Source organism: Saimiri boliviensis, chromosome X (genome assembly GCF_048565385.1).
Source record: "Saimiri boliviensis isolate mSaiBol1 chromosome X, mSaiBol1.pri, whole genome shotgun sequence".
Taxonomy (NCBI): domain Eukaryota; kingdom Metazoa; phylum Chordata; class Mammalia; order Primates; family Cebidae; genus Saimiri; species Saimiri boliviensis.
Window position 1 is genome coordinate 83078828 of NC_133470.1, and position 17706 is coordinate 83096533.

At 40.2% G+C, this 17706-nt stretch overlaps 1 protein-coding gene across 8 annotated transcripts in view; it reads left to right on the forward strand.

The window, feature by feature from the left end:
• Nucleotides 1–17706, forward strand: part of TMLHE (trimethyllysine hydroxylase, epsilon) — a 145222-nt gene that overhangs the window by 14097 nt on the left and 113419 nt on the right. The window lies entirely within an intron of this gene.

Sequence of the window (17706 nt, forward strand, 5' to 3'; positions counted from 1 at the left end):
TAAAATATTTGCCTAGACCGATGTCCTGAAATGTTTTCTCTAAGTTTTCTTCCAGCAGTTTTATAGTTTCAAGTCCTGCATTTAAGTCTTTATTTTGAGTTGATTCTTTGTACATGGTGAGAGGAGTCTAGTCTCATTCTTCTGCGTATGGTTATTTTTTCCCAGAACCATTTGTTGAAGAGGATGTCTTTTCCCCAAAGTATATTCTTGGAACTTTGTCAAAAATTAGTTGGCTGTAAATACATGGGTTCTTTCTTGATCTTCTATTCTATTCAATAGGTCCATGTATCCGTTTTAATATCAATAACATACTGTTTTGGTTACCAATAGCCTTGTAATGTATTTGGAAGTCAGGTAGCATGATGGCTTGGACTTTGGTTTTGTTGCTCAGAATTCCTTTGGCTATTCAGACTCTTTTTTTGTGCAGTTTCATACAAATTTAGGATTGTTTTTCTATGTCTATGAAAAAAGTCATCAGTATTTTGATAGGGATTGTATTGAATCTGTATATTGCTTTGGGTAGAATGATTACTTTAACATTAATACTTCCACTCTGTTGACAGCAATGGCTGTGAAGGCTGGCAAGGAGAGCCTCTTGTTAGGGTGCATGTAAGTGTGCAGCTGCCCTGCTCCTGAGGGAGTGTGGGCTTGCTGTCAGTGGGAGCAGCCCCATGCAGGTGGGTTTTAGGCTCTGGGGAGTGTATGCTTCAGCTCCCTTTGTCCTGTGGACAGCCTCCCCAGTTGGCTACACAGCCCTTTCCTTGAAGTGCAGGACACTGTGTGTGCCAGAGTGCTCGGGTCGCTGCTGCTCTGCTGGGTCCAACTGGTGTCTTGCTGCTGCTGCATCCCTCCCAGTTGATGTAGGAGGATGTTAGCAGGGCTTCAGGGATGTGGAGATACAGGGACTGTTGGGCCTCAGGGCAGGATGCAGTCTGGTGAGGGCTGAGCTCTCAAAATGATGCCATGCTATAGCTGCTTGGGACTCAGGGAGTGTGTGAGAACCAGCATGAGCTCTTTCCCTGGAGCACTGCTGACCTGCAAACTCCAGGGAGCTCCCTATACTGGTCTCAGGGTCCACTGGGAGTGAGGGACTCTTCTGTGGCCAGGCTTACAGGAATCTACAATGAGAATGTGGACCACTGGGGATTTATCACTTTCCCTTTCCTCACACTAGGGAGCTTCTCTGAGCTCCCAGCTGATCCTGGCCAGGCTGGCCACCTTACCTTCTGCTTCCTTGTTGCCTCAACTGTTTCCTTTTACTTGTCTGCTGAATTCCAGAATTCTATTTTAGATGTTCTATTTGGAATTTGATTATCTACTCACTATTTTAGTTCTTCTTTGTGGAGGAGTCAAATGCCTTGCGCTTCTAGTCAGCCATCTTGAAAGACTAACAATTCCCTTTTTGTAACAAATATTTTGTACCAATTTCTTTTATTAACCAAAAGTGAAATTCATAGATAACATAACCTGTCTACACACATGTTTAAAATATGAGCAGAATGTCTTAACTAGAATTTAAAGGAAAAATTAAATGCAAGTGATTTATAATAAAAAATGTATTTAAATATGTAAATGCTAAGACATGACTACCTGGAGTAGCCAAATATTTACACCTATACATTGATCACCATGAATATGACAGCTACAAATATAATACTACAAGGTGTAATTATCATTGGTGACATGATTTTCTAAAACAATAATTTTGCATAAATTTCTGAACAAAACAAAATATACTCTTTTCTCAATTTACTTGGTAGATTTACTCCTAGAAAATTCAGTATATAGTAAATTCATGCAAAAATACCATGTTTATATGTAACCAAAGGAGATAGGTTCTGGCCTTTGGTAATTATAAACAGGTTTTTTATTTGTAGGTATGTCAAGGTTAATATTAAAAAGTTCAGGCAGGATTCTACATTGCCTGGGACTGTCCTGAACATTTCAGGATGCCTAATATCTCTGATGCCACTAAATGTCAATAATGCCCCTCCAATCTTTGTGATAACCAACCTATCCCATATACATTTCCAACACACTCCCTTCATGTGGCAAAATGCCTGTTGAAGGTGGCAAGATGCCTGTTGAAAACCACTACTCTAGGATAAAGTATATGCATGTCTTCAACTCTACTAGATAAAAAATGTCAAACTCATTTTCAACATGGTTGTGTCAATTTTTGTCTCACTACCAATATATAAATGGAAATGCTTTTAATATTTTATTAAGTATGTTCGTTATGTTTTCATACCTGTTAACAGGCTAAGGACATTCCATTCTATACCTAATTTACTAAGAGACTTTAAAAATACTGTGAATGGATACGTTATCTAATTTTTTTCTGAATATATTGAAATGAATGTATTTTGCATCTGTACCTATTAATTTGTTGAATTCTATAATACGTTTTCTAAAATTCAAGCAATCTTGTATTCCTAGAATTAATCTGACTTGAACATGATGATTCATGTCTTTAATATTTTCTTGGATTTGCTCTGCTAATATATTTTGTGTTCTTGGCAAGCATGTTTGTGAGTGAGATTGATCTATAAGTGTGTTGTCTTGGTTTGATTTTGATGTAAAGATTATACTTGCCTCAAACATGAATATGGGAGTGTTTTCTCTTTATTTGTTCTCAGGAAGAGTTTGTATATATGGAAATACAGTCAATCCTTGAACAATGTGGAAGTTAGGGCTTCTGACTCTTACACAGTCAAAAATCCATGTGTAATTTTTTTATTTCCTCAAACTTAACTACTAATAGCATACTATTGACCGGAAGCCTCACTGATAACATAAACAGTCAATTAACACATACTTTTTATGTTATACATATTGTATGCTGTATTCTTATGTGAAGATGAGTAGGCTGAAAAGGAGGACTAGGAGGGGTTGACCTCGCTGTCTCAGGAGTGGAAGAGGTGGAAGGGGTGGAGGAGGTGGAACGGGAGGCAGGAGAGGCAGGAACACTCATTGTAACTACAGAAAAACCTGATAATTTCTGTCTTTTTTGCTTTATCATTTCTCTAAAAAATGTTCCTATATGATACCAATTCTTCCACCATTGGCTTTAGTTTCAGTGCCCATATCATGGAAAAGTCCATGTTGTGAAAGAAGTGAAAAAACAGTCTTGAATAATCAGAACCCTTCTTCTGTATTGTCTAGTGTCAATTTCTTTTCTGATGCCGCTTCATCTACCTCTTCTTCCTCATCATCTGGCACTGGTTTGGAAGCACTCATTTCCATGAAGTCGTCATTTTAAAATTCCTGTGGCATGTCTGTTAGCTCTTGGATTTTTCCACTATCCCTATCTTGAGACTCTTCACCCTTCCATCTGTTTTTGCCATATATGCAATCTATTTTATGATTAACTTGATTGGTTCTGTAATAAATCTGTGAAGTCATTTGCAACTTCTGAACACAGCTTTCTCCAACAGAAATTTATTGTTTGGGGCTTGATGGCTTTTATGCCTTTTTCTATAACAATGATGACTTTTTTTTCATTGAAAAGCATTTTATTTTGAAGAATGTACAGATTGAGTATTCCTTATCTGAAATGCTCTGGACCAGAAGTGTTTTGATTTTTTTTTGAATATTTGCATTACATACTTAACCAGTTAAGCATCCTTAGTTCCCAAATCCAAAATCTGGAATTCTGCAGTGAGCATTTCATTTGAGCATCACGTCAGTGCTCAAAAAGTTTCATATTTTGGATTTTTGAATTTGGGATACTCAACTTGTATTAGCTTAGGTTAAAAAAAATGCTTAAGAAACTCTGAACCTATTTCAATAAGCTCATGTACCTAGGATCAATGTATTCCCGAGTATAGTCACTGTCAGGAATTAGGGAATCTACAGAAAACAAGAGGTGCCAAAAGATTGGGGAATTGGCAAACATGTTTTAAAGAGTAAGTTCTGAGAAGTTGGACAACAACCCTTGAAAGTATTAGATAATGTTAGCATTTAGGGGACAGTGTATTGGGCAACTGACTGAGATTCCTAAGAGTAAGTCATGTCAAAAAAGCCTCATTTCTTTATGTTGATACAAATGGAGGAATTTTTTAATGGTGTTATCCTTCCAGAATTTCATGATGTTCTCTTTATCAGGGTTCTCTTTCATAGCATTGACAATTCCTTCTATAGAGTACTGGGTGTAATGAGCCTTAAAGGCCCTTATGATCCTCTGATCTAGAGATGGAATTAGAGACATTGTATTTGGGGGCAAGTAGACCACTTAAATGCCTTTGGTGTTGAACCCATAAGTTTCTGGGTAGCCAGGGACATTGTCCAATATCAAAAGAACTTTAAAAATCAGTCTCTTACTGGCAAGGTACTTTCTGACTGTAGGGACAAAGCATAGATGGAACCAATCCAGAAAAAGGTTTCTTGTTGTCCAGGCTTTCTTATACAACCAAAATACTGACAACTGGTGTTTATCATTTCCCATCAAACCTCAGAGATTAGCATCTTTATAGATAAGGGAAGTCCTGATCATAAAGCTGACTATATTTGCACAAAGCGGTAGCATTAGCCTATCCATTCTTGCCTTAAATCTTGGTGTTCACTTCTCTTCTTGACTAATGGATATCCTTCATGGAATTTTTTTCCAGTATGGGGCACATTTATTTACAATAAAACCCTGTTAATGTAGATAGACTTTCTCCTCAGTGATTTTCTTAATGGTACCTGAGAAATTTTCTGCTGCCTCTTGGTCAGCAGAAGCTGCTTCTCTTAATATTTTTAATGCTAAACCTCTTTCTAAAATTCTCAAACCTCCTTTTCTGGCATTAAGTTTTCTAGCTTTAAATCCTTCACCTTTTGTTCCCTTTGTGTTGTCATATAATCACTTCAATTTTCCTCAAATCATATTAGAATCTATAGGTATGCCTTTTGTATAGCAATCCTGTACCCATATAAAAACTGTATTTTCTTTTTTTTTTTTACTCTTTTTTTCTTTTCTTTTTTTTTTATTCCATTTTAGGTTTTGGGGTACATGTGATGAACATGCAAGATTGTTGCATAGGTACACACATGGCAGTGTGGTTTGCTGCCTTCCGTCCCCTCACCTGTATCTGTCATTTCTCCCCATGCTATCTCTTCCCACCTCCCTACCCCCCACCCCTCCCCCATTTCCCCCCAACGGACCCCAGTGTGTAGTGCTCCCCTCCCTGTGTCCATGTGTTCTCATTATTCAACACCCGCCTATGAGTGAGAATATACGGTGTTTGATTTTCTGCTCTTGTGTCAGTTTGCTGAGAATGATGGTTTCCAGGTTCATCCATGTCCCTACAAAGGATGTGAACTCATCGTTTTTGATGGCTGCATAATATTCCATGGTGTATATGTGCCACATTTTCCCTATCCAGTCTATCATCGTTGGGCATTTGGGTTGGTTCCAGGTATTTGCTATTGTAAACAGTGCTGCAATGAACATTCGTGTGCCCGTGTCCTTGTAGTAGAATGATTTATAATCCTTTGGATATATACCCAGTAATGGGATTGCTGGGTCAAATGGGATTTCTATTTTTAGATCCTTGAGGAATCACCACACTGTCTTCCACAATGGCTGAATTAATTTACATTCCCACCAACAGTGTAAAAGTGTTCCTATTTCTCCACATCCTCTCCAGCATCTGTTGTTTCCCGATTTTTTAATGATCGCCATTCTAACTGGTGTGAGATGGTATCTCAATGTGGTTTTGATTTGCATTTCTCTGATGACCAATGATGATGAGCATTTTTTCAAATGTGTGTTGGCCTCCTGTATGTCTTCTTTTGTAAAGTATCTGTTCATATCCTTTGCCCATTTTTGAATGGGCTTGTTTGCTTTTTTCTTGTAGATCTGCTTTAGTTCTTTGTAAATTCTGGATATCAGCCCCTTGTCAGATGGGTAGGCTGCAAAAATTTTTTCCCATTCTGTTGGTTGCCGATTCACTCTGCTGACTGTTTCTTTTCCCGTGCAGAAGCTGTGGAGTTTGATTAGGTCCCATTTGTCTATTTTGGCTTTTGTTGCCATTGCTTTTGGCGCTTTGGTCATGAAGTCCTTGCCTACACCTATGTCCTGAATGGTTTTGCCTAGATTTTCTTCTGGAAAAAACCCATCTTGACCTGGGCTTTTTTTGGGTGGTAGGCTCTTTATTGCTGCCTCGACTTCAGACCATGTTATTGGTCTATTCAGGGTTTCGGCTTCTTCCAGGTTTAGGCTTGGGAGGATGCAGGTGTCCAGGAATTTATCCATTTCTTTCAGGTTTACTAGTTTATGTGCATAGAGTTGTTTGTAATAATCTCTGATGATGGTTTTGATTTCTGTGGAATCTGTGGTGATATCCCCTTGATCGTTTTTTATTGCATCAATTTGGTTATTCTCTCTTTTCTTTTTTATTAATCTGGCTAGTGGTCTGTCTATTTTGTTGATCTTTTCAAAAAACCAGCTCCTGGATTTATTGATTCTTTGAAGAGTTTTTTGTGTCTCTATTTCCTTCAGTTCTGCTCTGATCTTAGTTATTGCCTGTCTTCTGCTAGGTTTTGACTTTTTTTGATCTTGCTCCTCTAGCTCTTTCAATTTTGATGATAGGGTGTCAATTTTAGATCTCTCCTTTCTTCTCATGTGGGCACTCATTGCTATATATTTTCCTCTAGAGACTGCTTTAAATGTGTCCCAGAGATTCTGGTATGTTGTGTCTTCATTCTCATTGGTTTCGAAGAACATCTTTATTTCTGCCTTCATTTCATTGTTTATCCAGTCAACATTCAAGAGCAAGTTGTTCAGTTTCCATGAAGCTGTGCGGTTCTGAGTTAGTTTCTGCATTCTGAGTTCTAACTCGATTGCACTGTGGTCTGAGAGACTGTTTGTTATGATTTCTGTTCTTTTGCATTTGCTGAGGAGTGATTTATTGCCAATTATGTGGTCAATTTTAGAGTAGGTGTGATGTGATGCTGAGAAGAATGTATATTCTGTGGATTTGGGGTGCAGAGTTCTGTAAATGTCTATTAGGTTTGCTTGTTCCAAGTCTGTATTCAGGTCCTGGATATCCTTGTTGATTTTCTGTCTGGTTGATCTGTCTAATATTGACAATGGGGTGTTAAAGTCTCCCACTATTATTGTGTGGGAGTCTAAGTCTCTTTGTAAGTCATTAAGAACTTGCCTTATGTATCTGGGTGCTCCTGTATTGGGTGCGTATATATTTAGGATCGTTAGCTCTTCTTGTTGCAGTGATCCTTTTACGATTATGTAATGTCCTTCTATGTCTCTTTTGATCTCTGCTGCTTTAAAGTCTATTTTATCAGAGATGAGAATTGCAACTCCTGCCTTTTTTTGCTCTCCATTTGTTTGGTAGATCTTCCTCCATCCCTTTCTTTTGAGCCTTTGTGTATCCTTGCATGTAAAATGGGTTTCTTGGATACAACACACTGATGGGTTTTGGCTTTTTATCCAATTTGCCAGTCTGTGTCTTTTGATTGGGGCATTTAGTCCATTGACATTTAGGGATAATATTGTTATGTGTGAATTTGATACTGTCATTTTGATGCTACCTGGCTGTTTTGTTGGTTAGTTGATGCAGATTCTTGATTGTGTTGATGCTCTTTTACCATTTGGTGTGTTTTTGGAGTGGCTGGTACTGGTTCTTCCTTTATATGTGTAGAGCCTCTTTCAGGAGTTCTTGTGGAGCAGGTTTGGTGGTGATGAAATCTCTGAGTGCTTGCTTGTTCACAAAGGATTTTATTTTTCCTTCACTTATGAAGCTTAGTTTGGCTGGATAGGAGATTCTGGGTTGAAAGTTCTTTCTTTAAGGATGTTGAATATTGGCCCCCAATCTCTTCTGGCTTGTAGGGTTTCTGCTGAGAGATCTGCTGTGAGTCTAATTTGCTTCCCTTTGTGGGTAACCCGACCTTTCTCTCTGGCTGCCCTTAGCATTTTCTCTTTCATTTCAACCCTGGTGAATCTGACGATTATGTGCCTTGGGGTTGCTCTTCTTGAGGAATATCTTTGTGGTGTTCTCTTTATTTCCTGGATTTGAATATTGGTCTGCCTTGCTAGGTTGGGGAAGTTTTCCTGGATAATATCCTGAAGAGTATTTTCCAGTTTGGATTCATTCTCTTCATCACATTCAGGTACACCTATCAGACCTAGATTAGGTGTTTTCACATAGTCCCACATTTCTTGAAGATTTTGTTCATTCCTTTTTGCGCTTTTTTCTCTGTTCTTGCCTTCTCTTTTTATTTCATTGAGTTGATCTTCGACCTCTGATATCCTTTCTTCTGCTTGGTCAATTCGGCTGTTGAAGCTTGTGCATGCTTCACGAAGTTCTCGTGTTGCGTTTTTCAGCTCCATCAATTCACTTATACTCCTCTCTATGCTGTCCATTCTCGTCAGCAGTTCGTCCAATCTTTTTTCAAGGTTCCTATTTTCTTTGCGTTGAGTTAGAACATGTTCTTTTAGCTCACTGTAGTTGCTTACTACCCACCTTCTGAAGTCTGATTCTGTCATTTCATCACCCTCCTTCTCCATCCGGTCTGGTTCCCTTGCTGGTGAGGAGTTGTGATCCCTTTTAGGAGGAGAGGTGTTCTGGTTTCGGGAGTTTTCATCCTTTTTGCGCTGGTTTCTTCCCATTTTTGTGGGTTTATCCACCTGTTGTCTGTCTCTGTCCCAGGGAGTTGGAGCTTTATGAGTTTCCGTTGCACTACTGCCTTTTTTGATTTTTCTTTCAGGTCTGACCCGCCCAGCTAGCAGCAGGCCTAGCCACTGCCTGCCCGCAGGGGCTTTGCTGAGCTGCTGTGGGCTCCGCCCAGCTGCCCTGAGCTCTTCCCTGTAGTCCTTTTTATATGGGCCTAGTTAGAACTGTCTGGGCAATGGTGGCCCCGCCTCTGTTATGGTGGACTCTCTCTGTTGTGGCAGGTTGCCTCGGCAACGGCGGGTTGCCTCGGCAATGGCAGCCTGCCTCCGTAGTGGTGGAGAGTCTCAGTAATTGCGGAAGCCCCTCCCCCACCGAGCCGGTACGTCCCGGTTCAGCTGTGCTTGGATTGAAGGGCTCAACCAAGAGGGTTTCCAATTACTGTTTTTGTTTTGGTTGTTGTTGGGGGTGGAGGGGTGGGACCAACCGAGCCTGATCACCTGGCTCCCTGACTCAGAGTCTTTTCTTTTAAGTTGAAGGACCCCGCGTTCCGGTCGCTTGTTGAAAAGGCGCCGGGATCTCCCGTGCTGCGACTCACGGAGTCGGCTCGAACTGTGGCGCCGGCTCCTGGCGGATTTTTTGCCTAGGAATCTCCTGGCCTGACTCGCTATTTCAGATGAATGGGCAACTCTGCCATCTCAGGGCTCTGCTCGCCAGCTAAGAGGGTTCCCAGACCAGTGGCGTTTGTACAGAGAACCGCAGCAACAGGGAGTGGTCACAGCAGCCGCGCGGGCGGAATCAGCCCCGCGGGGGCCAAAACAGCCGCACTGGCTGGGACTGCGACGCTGGCGACCCCTCTGCCTTGGTATCTCCTGGTCTGTGGGCAATAAGAGTTCGTCTGGAAATGCGGCGTCCAGTCACCCTCTGCACTTTCACTGGGAGCTGAAGTCCTGAGCTGTTCTTAGGCGGCCATCTTCCCAGCATTCCCTCAAAAACTGTATTTCAATATAGAAATCCTGAATTTTCTTTATTTACAATGATCCTTAACTGGGTTTATTTATCTTGAATTGGTGGACAGCTACAGTCACACACCTCAGTCTATGGTACATATCAAGTAATTAAACATTTCCTTGTAATGTCATGACTTTGCTTCTTGGGAGCACGTCCAACATCACTAGTGGCACTTTGTATGGATCCCATGGTGTTTAAGGTTAATGGTTAATGGTATTGCACTAAATACACTGAAAAATATGTGAGAATCATGAGACATCACTTCTTACTGTGATATGCAGTTTACTACAGAGATGAACTGCTCTTGTGGAGATGATTAGCATCACACAGCTTTTTTGTTTGTTTGTATTCTTACAGAGAAGACCATGTTATTTCTTTCTTTCTTTTTACTGTACTTTAAGTTCTGGGGTACAAGTGCAGATTTTGCAGGATTGTTGCATAGGTACACACATGCCATGGTGGTTTGCTCTCTCCATCCACACATCACCTACATCAGGCATTTCTCCCACCCCAACCTTCCCGACCCCAGCTGTCCTGCCCCTAGTCCCACCCCCAACATAACCCAGTGATCACACAGCATGTGTGTATATATATAAATTGTACTTTGGGTTCTGGGGTACATGTGCAGATCATGGAGGATTGTTGCATAGGTACATACATGGCAATGTGGTTTGCTGCCTTCCTCCCCACCACCTATATCTGGCATTTCTCTCCATGTTATCCCTCCCCAACCTCCCTAGGCCCCACTGTCCCTCCCCTAGCCCCCACCAACAGACCCCAGTGTGTGATGCTTCCCTCCCTGTGTTCATGTGTTCTCATTGTTTAACACCTGCCTATGACTGAAAACATGCAGTGTTTGATTTTCTGTTCTTGTGTCAGTTTGCTGAGAATGATGGTTTCCAGATTCATCCATGTTCCTACAAAGGACACAAACTCATCATTTTTTATGGCTACATAGCATTCCATGGTGTATATCTGCCACATTTTCCTCACCCAGTCTATCGTAGATCGGCATCTGGGTTGGTTCCAGGTCTTTGTGCCTTTCTAACTGGCATGAGATGGTTTTTATTTGCATTTCTCTAATGACCAGTGATGTTGAGCATTTTTTCATATGTTTGTTGGCCTCATATATCTCTTCTTTTGAAATGTGTCTGTTCATATCCTTTGCCCACTTTTGAATGGGTTTGTACTTTTTCTTGTAAATCTGTTTTAGTTCTTTGTAGATTCCGGATATCAGCTCTTTGTCAGATGGGTAGATTGCAAAAAAATTTTTTCCCATTCTGTTGGTTGCCAGTTCACGCTAATGATTGTTTCTTTTACTGTACAGAAGTTCTGGAGTTTAATTAGATCTAATTTATCTATTTTGGCTTTTGTTGTTGATGCTTTTGGTGTTTTAGTCATGAAGTCCTTGCCTATGCCTATGTCCTGAATGGTTTTGCCTAGGTTTTCTTCTATGGTTTTTATGGTGTTAGGTCTTATGTTTAAGTCTTTAATCCATCTGGAGTTAATTTTAGTGTAAAGTGTCAGGAAGGGGTCCAGTTTCTGCTTTCTGCATATGGCTAGTCAATATTCCCAACACCATTTATTAAATAGGGAATCCTTTTCCCATTGCCTGTTTTTGTCAGATTTGTCAAAGATCAGATGGTTGTAGGTGTGTGGCATTGCCTGCGAGGCCTCTGTTCTGTTCCATTGGTCTATGTCTCTGTTTTGGTATCAGTACCATGATGTTTTGATTACTGTAGGCTTGTAGTATAGTTTCAAGTCAGATAGTGTGATGCCAGCAGCTTTGTTCTTTTTTTTGCTTAGGGTTCTGTTGGCTATGTGGGCTCTCTTTTGGTTCCATGTGAAGTTTAAGTTGTTTTTTTCCAGTTCTGTGAAGAGGGTCATAGGTAGCTTGATGGGAATAGCATTGAATCTATAAATTACTTTGAACAGTATGGCTATTTTCACAATATTGATTCTTCCTTACTATGAACATGGAATGTTTCTCCATCTGTTTGTGTTCTCTCTTATTTCCATGAGCAGTGATTTGTAGTTCTTGAAGAGGTCCTTTACATCCTTTCTTAGTTGTATTCCTAGGTATTTTATTGTTTTTGTAGCAATTGTGAATGGGAGTTTGCCCATGATTTGGCTCTCTGTTAGTCTGTTATTGGTGTATAGGAATGCTTGTGATTTCTGCACATTGATTTTGTATCCTGAGACTTTGCTCAAGTTGCTTATCAGTTGCAGGAGATTTTGGGCTGAGATGATGGGGTCTTCTAAATATGCAATCATGTTTTCTGCAAATAGAGACAATTTGAGTTCCTCCTTTCCTAATTGAATACACTTTATTTCTTTTTCTTGCCTGATTGTTCTGGCTAAAACTTCCAGTACTATATTGAATAAGAATGGTGAGAGAGGACATCCTTGTCTAGTGCCAGATTTCAAAGGGAATGCTTCCAGTGTTTCCCCATTCAGTATGATATTGGCTGTGGGTTTGTCATAGATAGCTTTTGTTATATTAAGACACATTCCATTGATACCTAGTTTATTGAGAGTTTTTAGCATAAAGGGCTGTTGAATTTTGTTGAAGGCCTTTTCTGCATCTATTGAGATAATCATATGGTTTTTGTCTTTGGTTCTGTTTGTGTGATAGATTACATTTATGAACTTGCATATGTTGAACCAGGCTTGCACCCCTGGAATATAGCCTATTTGATCATGATGGATAAGCTTTTCGATGTGCTGTTGCATTTGGTTTGCCAGTATTTTATTGAAGATTTTTGCATCAATGTTCATCATGGATATTGGCCTGAAGTTTTCTTTTTTAATTGAGTCTCTGACTGGTTTTGGTATCAGGATGATGTTGGTCTCATAAAACGAGTTAGAGAGGATTCCCTCCTTTTGTATTGTTTTATATAGTTTCAGAAGGAATGGTACCAGCTCCTCTTTGTACATCTGGTAGAATTCAGCTGTGAACCCATCTGGTCCTGGGCTTTTTTTTGGTTGGTAAGCTATTAATTGCTGCCTCAACGTCAGACCTTGTTATTGGTCTATTCAGGGTTTCAACTTCTTCCTGGTGTAGTCTTGGGAGGGTGCAAATCTCCAGGAATTTGTCTATTTCTTCCAGGTTTACTGGTTTATGTGCATAGAGTTGTTTGTAGTAATCTCTGATAGTAGTTTGTGTTTCTGTGGAATCGGTGGTTATATCCCCTTTATCTTTTTTTATTGCACTTATTTGATTCTTCTCTCTTTTTCTTTTTATTAATCTGGCAAGTGGTTTGTCTATTTTGTTGACCTTTTCAAAAACCCAGCTCCTGGATTTGTTGATTTTTTGAAGGGTTTTTTGTGTCTCTATCTCCTTCAGTTCTGCTCTGATCTCAGTTATTTCTTGTCACCTGCTAGCTTTTGAGTGTTTTTGATCTTGCTCCTCTAGATTTTTCAATTTTGATAATAGGGTGTCAATTTTAGATCTTTCCTCACTTCTCATGTGGGCATTTATTGCTATAAATTTCCCCCTAGATACTGTTTTAAATAAATCCGAGAGATTCTGGTATGTTGTGTCTTTGTTCTCCTTGGTTTTGAAGAAGATCTTTATTTCTGCCTTCATTTCATTGTTTATCCAGTCAACATTCAAGAGCCAGTTGTTCAGTTTCCATGAAGCTGCGTGGTTCTGAGTTAGTTTCTTAATTCTGAGTTCTAATTTGATTGCACTGTGGTCTGAGAGACTGTTATGATTTCCGTTCTTTTGCATTTGCTGAGGAGTGATTTACTTCTAATTATGTGTTCAATTTTAGAGTAGGTGCAATGTGGTGCTGAAAAGAATGTATATTCTGTGGTTTTGTGGTAGAGAGTTTTGTAGATGTCTATTAGGTCCACTTGGTCCAGGTCTGAATTCAAGTTGGATATTCTTTTTAATTTTCTGTCTCATTGATCTAATATTGACAGTTGAGTGTTAACGTCTCCCACTACTATTGTGTGGGTGTCTAAAGTCCCTTTGTAGGTCAATAAGAACTTGCTTTATATATCTGGGTGCTCCTGTATTGGGTGCATATTATATTTAGGATCATTAGCTCTTCTAAAAGAGTGGCATTGTTTCTTTTACCAATATGCAATGCTCTTTTTGTCTATTTTGATCTTTGCTGATTTAAAGTCCATTTTATCAGAGACTAGGATTGCAACTCCTCCTTTTTTTTTGCTCTCTATTGGCTTGGTAAATCTTCCTCCATCCCTTTATTTTGAGCTTATGTGTGTTTTTGCATATAAGATGGGTTCCCTGAATACAGCACACTGATTGGTCTTGACGTTTTATCCAATTTGCCACTGTGTGTCTTTTGATTGAGTCATTTATTCCATTTTCAATTAAGGTCAATATTGTTATGAGTGAATTCGATCCTGCCATTTTTATGCTAGCTGGCTTTTTTTGCCCATTAGTTGATGCAGTTTCTTCATTGTGTCGATGCTTTTTACCATTTGATATGCTTCTGCAGTGGCTGATACTGGTTGTTCTTTTCCTTGTTTAGTGCTTCCTTCAGGGGCTCTTGTAGGGAAGGCCTGGTGGTTAAGAAATCTCTCAGCAATTGCTTGTCCATAACAGATTTTATTTATCCTTCACTTATGAAGCTTAGTTTGGCTAGATATGAAATTCTGGTTGAAAATAATTTTCTTTTAGGATGTTGAATATTGGCCCCCACTCTCTTCTGGCTTGTAGGGTTTCTGCCAAGAGAATTGCTGTAAGTCTGATGGGCTTCCCTTTGTGAGTAACCAGACATTTTTCTCTGGCTGCCCTTAGCATTTTTTCCTTCATTTCAACTCTGGTGAATCTGACGATTATGTGCCTTGGGGTTGCTCTTCTTGAGGAGTATTTTTTTTTTTTTAATTGCATTTTATGTTTTGGGGTACATGTGATGAACATGCAAGATTGTTGCATAGGTACACACATGGCAGTGTGCTTTGCTGCCTTCCGTCCCCTCACCTGTATCTGTCATTTCTCCCCATGCTATCTCTTCCCACCTCCCCACCCCCTGCCCCTCCCCCATTTCCCCCCAACGGACCCCAGTGTGTAGTGCTCCCCTCCCTGTGTCCATGTGTTCTCATTGTTCAACACCCGCCTATGAGCGAGAATATACGGTGTTTGATTTTCTGCTCTTGTGTCAGTTTGCTGAGAATGATGGTTTCCAGGTTCATCCATGTCCCTATAAAGGACGTGAACTTATCGTTTTTGATGGCTGCATAATATTCCATGGTGTATATTTACCACATTTTCCCTATCCAGTCTATCATCGTTGGGCATTTGGGTTGGTTCCAGGTCTTTGCTATTGTAAACAGTGCTGCAATGAACATTCGTGTGCACGTGTCCTTGTAGTAGAATGATTTATAATCCTTTGGATATATACCCAGTAATGGGATTGCTGGGTCAAATGGGATTTCTATTTTTAGGTCCTTGAGGAATCGCCACACTGTCTTCCACAATGGTTGAATTAATTTCCATTCCCACCAACAGTGTAAAAGTGTTCCTATTTCTCCACATCCTCTCCAGCATCTGTTGTTTCCCGATTTTTTAATGATCGCCATTCTAACTGGTGTGACACCAAAATTAACTCCAGATGGATTAAAGACTTAAACATCAGACCTAATACCATAAAAACCTTAGAAGAAAATCTAGGCAAAACCATTCAGGACATAGGTGTAGGCAAGGACTTCATGACCAAAACACCAAAAGCAATGGCAACAAAAGCCAAAATAGACAAATGGGACCTAATCAAACTCCACAGCTTCTGCACGGCAAAAGAAACAGTCAGTAGAGTGAATCGGCAACCAACAGAATGGGAAAAAATTTTTGCAGTCTACCCATCTGACAAGGGGCTGATATCCAGAATTTACAAAGAACTAAAGCAGATCTACAAGAAAAAAACAAACAAGCCCATTCAAAAATGGGCAAAGGATATGAACAGATACTTTACAAAAGAAGACATACAGGAGGCCAACAAACATATGAAAAAATGCTCATCATCACTGGTCATCAGAGGAGTATTTTTATGGTGTTCTCTGTATTTCCTGAATTTGAATGTTGGCCTGCCTTACTAAGTTGGGGAAGTTCTCCTGGATAATATCCTGAAGAGTGTTTTTGAGCTTGGATTCATTTTCTCCATCACATTCAAGTAAACCTATCAAATGTAGATTAGGTTGTTTCACATAATCTCATGTTTCTGGGAGGCTTTGTTCACTTCTTTTCACTCTTTTTTCTCTAGTCTTGCCTTCTTGTTTTATTTCATTGAGTTGATCTTCAATCTCTGATATGCTTTCTTCTGCTTGGTCGATTCAGCTATTGAAACTTGTATATGCTTTGTGAAGTTCTTGTGCTGTGTTTTTCAGCTCCATCAAGTCGTTTACATTCTTTAGCATTTCATCTAACTTTTTTTTAAGGTTTTTAGTTTCTTGGCATTGGGTTAGAACATGTTCATTTAGCTCAGAGAAGTTAGTTATTACACACCTTCTGAAGCTTGTTTCTGTCAATTCATTAGACTCATTCTCCATCCAGCTTTGTTTCTTTGCTTGTGAGGTGTTGTGATCCCTTGGAGGATGAGATACATTCTGGTTATTGGTGTTTTCATCATTTTTGTGCAGATTTCTTCCCATCTTCGTGGATTTATCTACCTGTGGTCTTTGTAGTTGGTGACTTTTGAATGGGGTCTCTGAGTGGATGTCCTTTTTGTTGGTGTTGAAGCTATTTCTTTCTGTTTTTAGTTTTCCTTCTAACAGTCAGGCTCCTCTGCTGCAGGACTACTGGAGGTCAACTCCAGACCCTACTTGCTGGGTATCATCTGCGGGTGCTTCAGAAAAGTAAGGGTTGCTGCTCGTTTCTCCTTCTGTTATCTTCATCCCAGAAGGGTACCCGCCAGATGTCAGCCTGAGCTCTCCTTTATGGGGTGTATCTTTGCATATATGCAGGCCAGAGAGCTGCTTGAGGAGACTGTCTGTTCCTTATAGAAGCTCAATTGCTGAGCTGGGTGCTCCATTGTTCTGTTCAGAGGTGCTACAGAGGTACTTTTAAGTCTGCTGCAGCAGAACTCATAACCGCCTCTTTTCCAGGTGCTCTGTCCTGGGAAGGTGGGGCTTTATTTATAAGTTCCTGATGTGCTGCTGCCTTTTTTCAGAGATACCCTGTTCAGCAAGAAGGTGGAGTGGTCACAGTCTGCCAGCAGTGGCATTGCTGAGCAGCCACAGGCTCTGCCTAGCTGCTGTTTAAGCTTCCTTGTGATTTTGTTTACAGAGGTTCAGTTAGAACTGCCTTGGTAATGGTGGTGTGCCTCAGTAATGGTAGACTGCCTTGGTAATGGTGGACTGCCTCTGTAGTGGTGGACTGCCTCAGTAATGGCAGACACCTTTTCCTGAAGTGAACTGAACCATCCCAGGTCCAGCTGCACTTGCTGCAAAACTCTCAATCCAGAGTGTTTCAGATTGGTGATCTTTGTGGGGGTGGGGCCCGCCAAGCTAGATCACTGACTCCCTGTTTCAGCCCCCTCTTTTTCAGTTGAATGGGCTGCTCTGTCTCCCAGGCATTCCAGGTGCCAGTTGAAATGGCCACCCAGATTTGTGAGTTTTTGTGTGGAAACCCACAGCACTGGCTGAAATAGCTGTGCTGGAAACTCGTAGTGCTTTTTGACCTGGGAATATCCTGGTTTGTGGGCAGTAAAAACTCGTTTGGAAATTGGGTGATCACTCACCCTCTGCATTGTTCTTCCTGGGAACTGCACTCCAAAGTTCTTCCTATTTGGCCATCTTGGATCTCTCTGATCACACATCTTTTTAAGTGGATACTCACAATACCCGAGCCCACTCACAATGGCAACAATAGGTATCTATGAAATATTACAGTAATATAGCTATAGTCATTTTATGCAGTTATGCTGCCTTTTTAAATTTACATTTATCTTGACCATGAATGGCATCATATGCAGTCTGTGTGTGTAAATTTTGACAAATTTTAACTTTTTATGATATTTTATGGTAGTAAATGATAAAATACTCTAGCATATAAATATACTTTATGCATTCATGCATACTCTTTTCTTAAAATTTCTTATATTTCTAGACCATATGG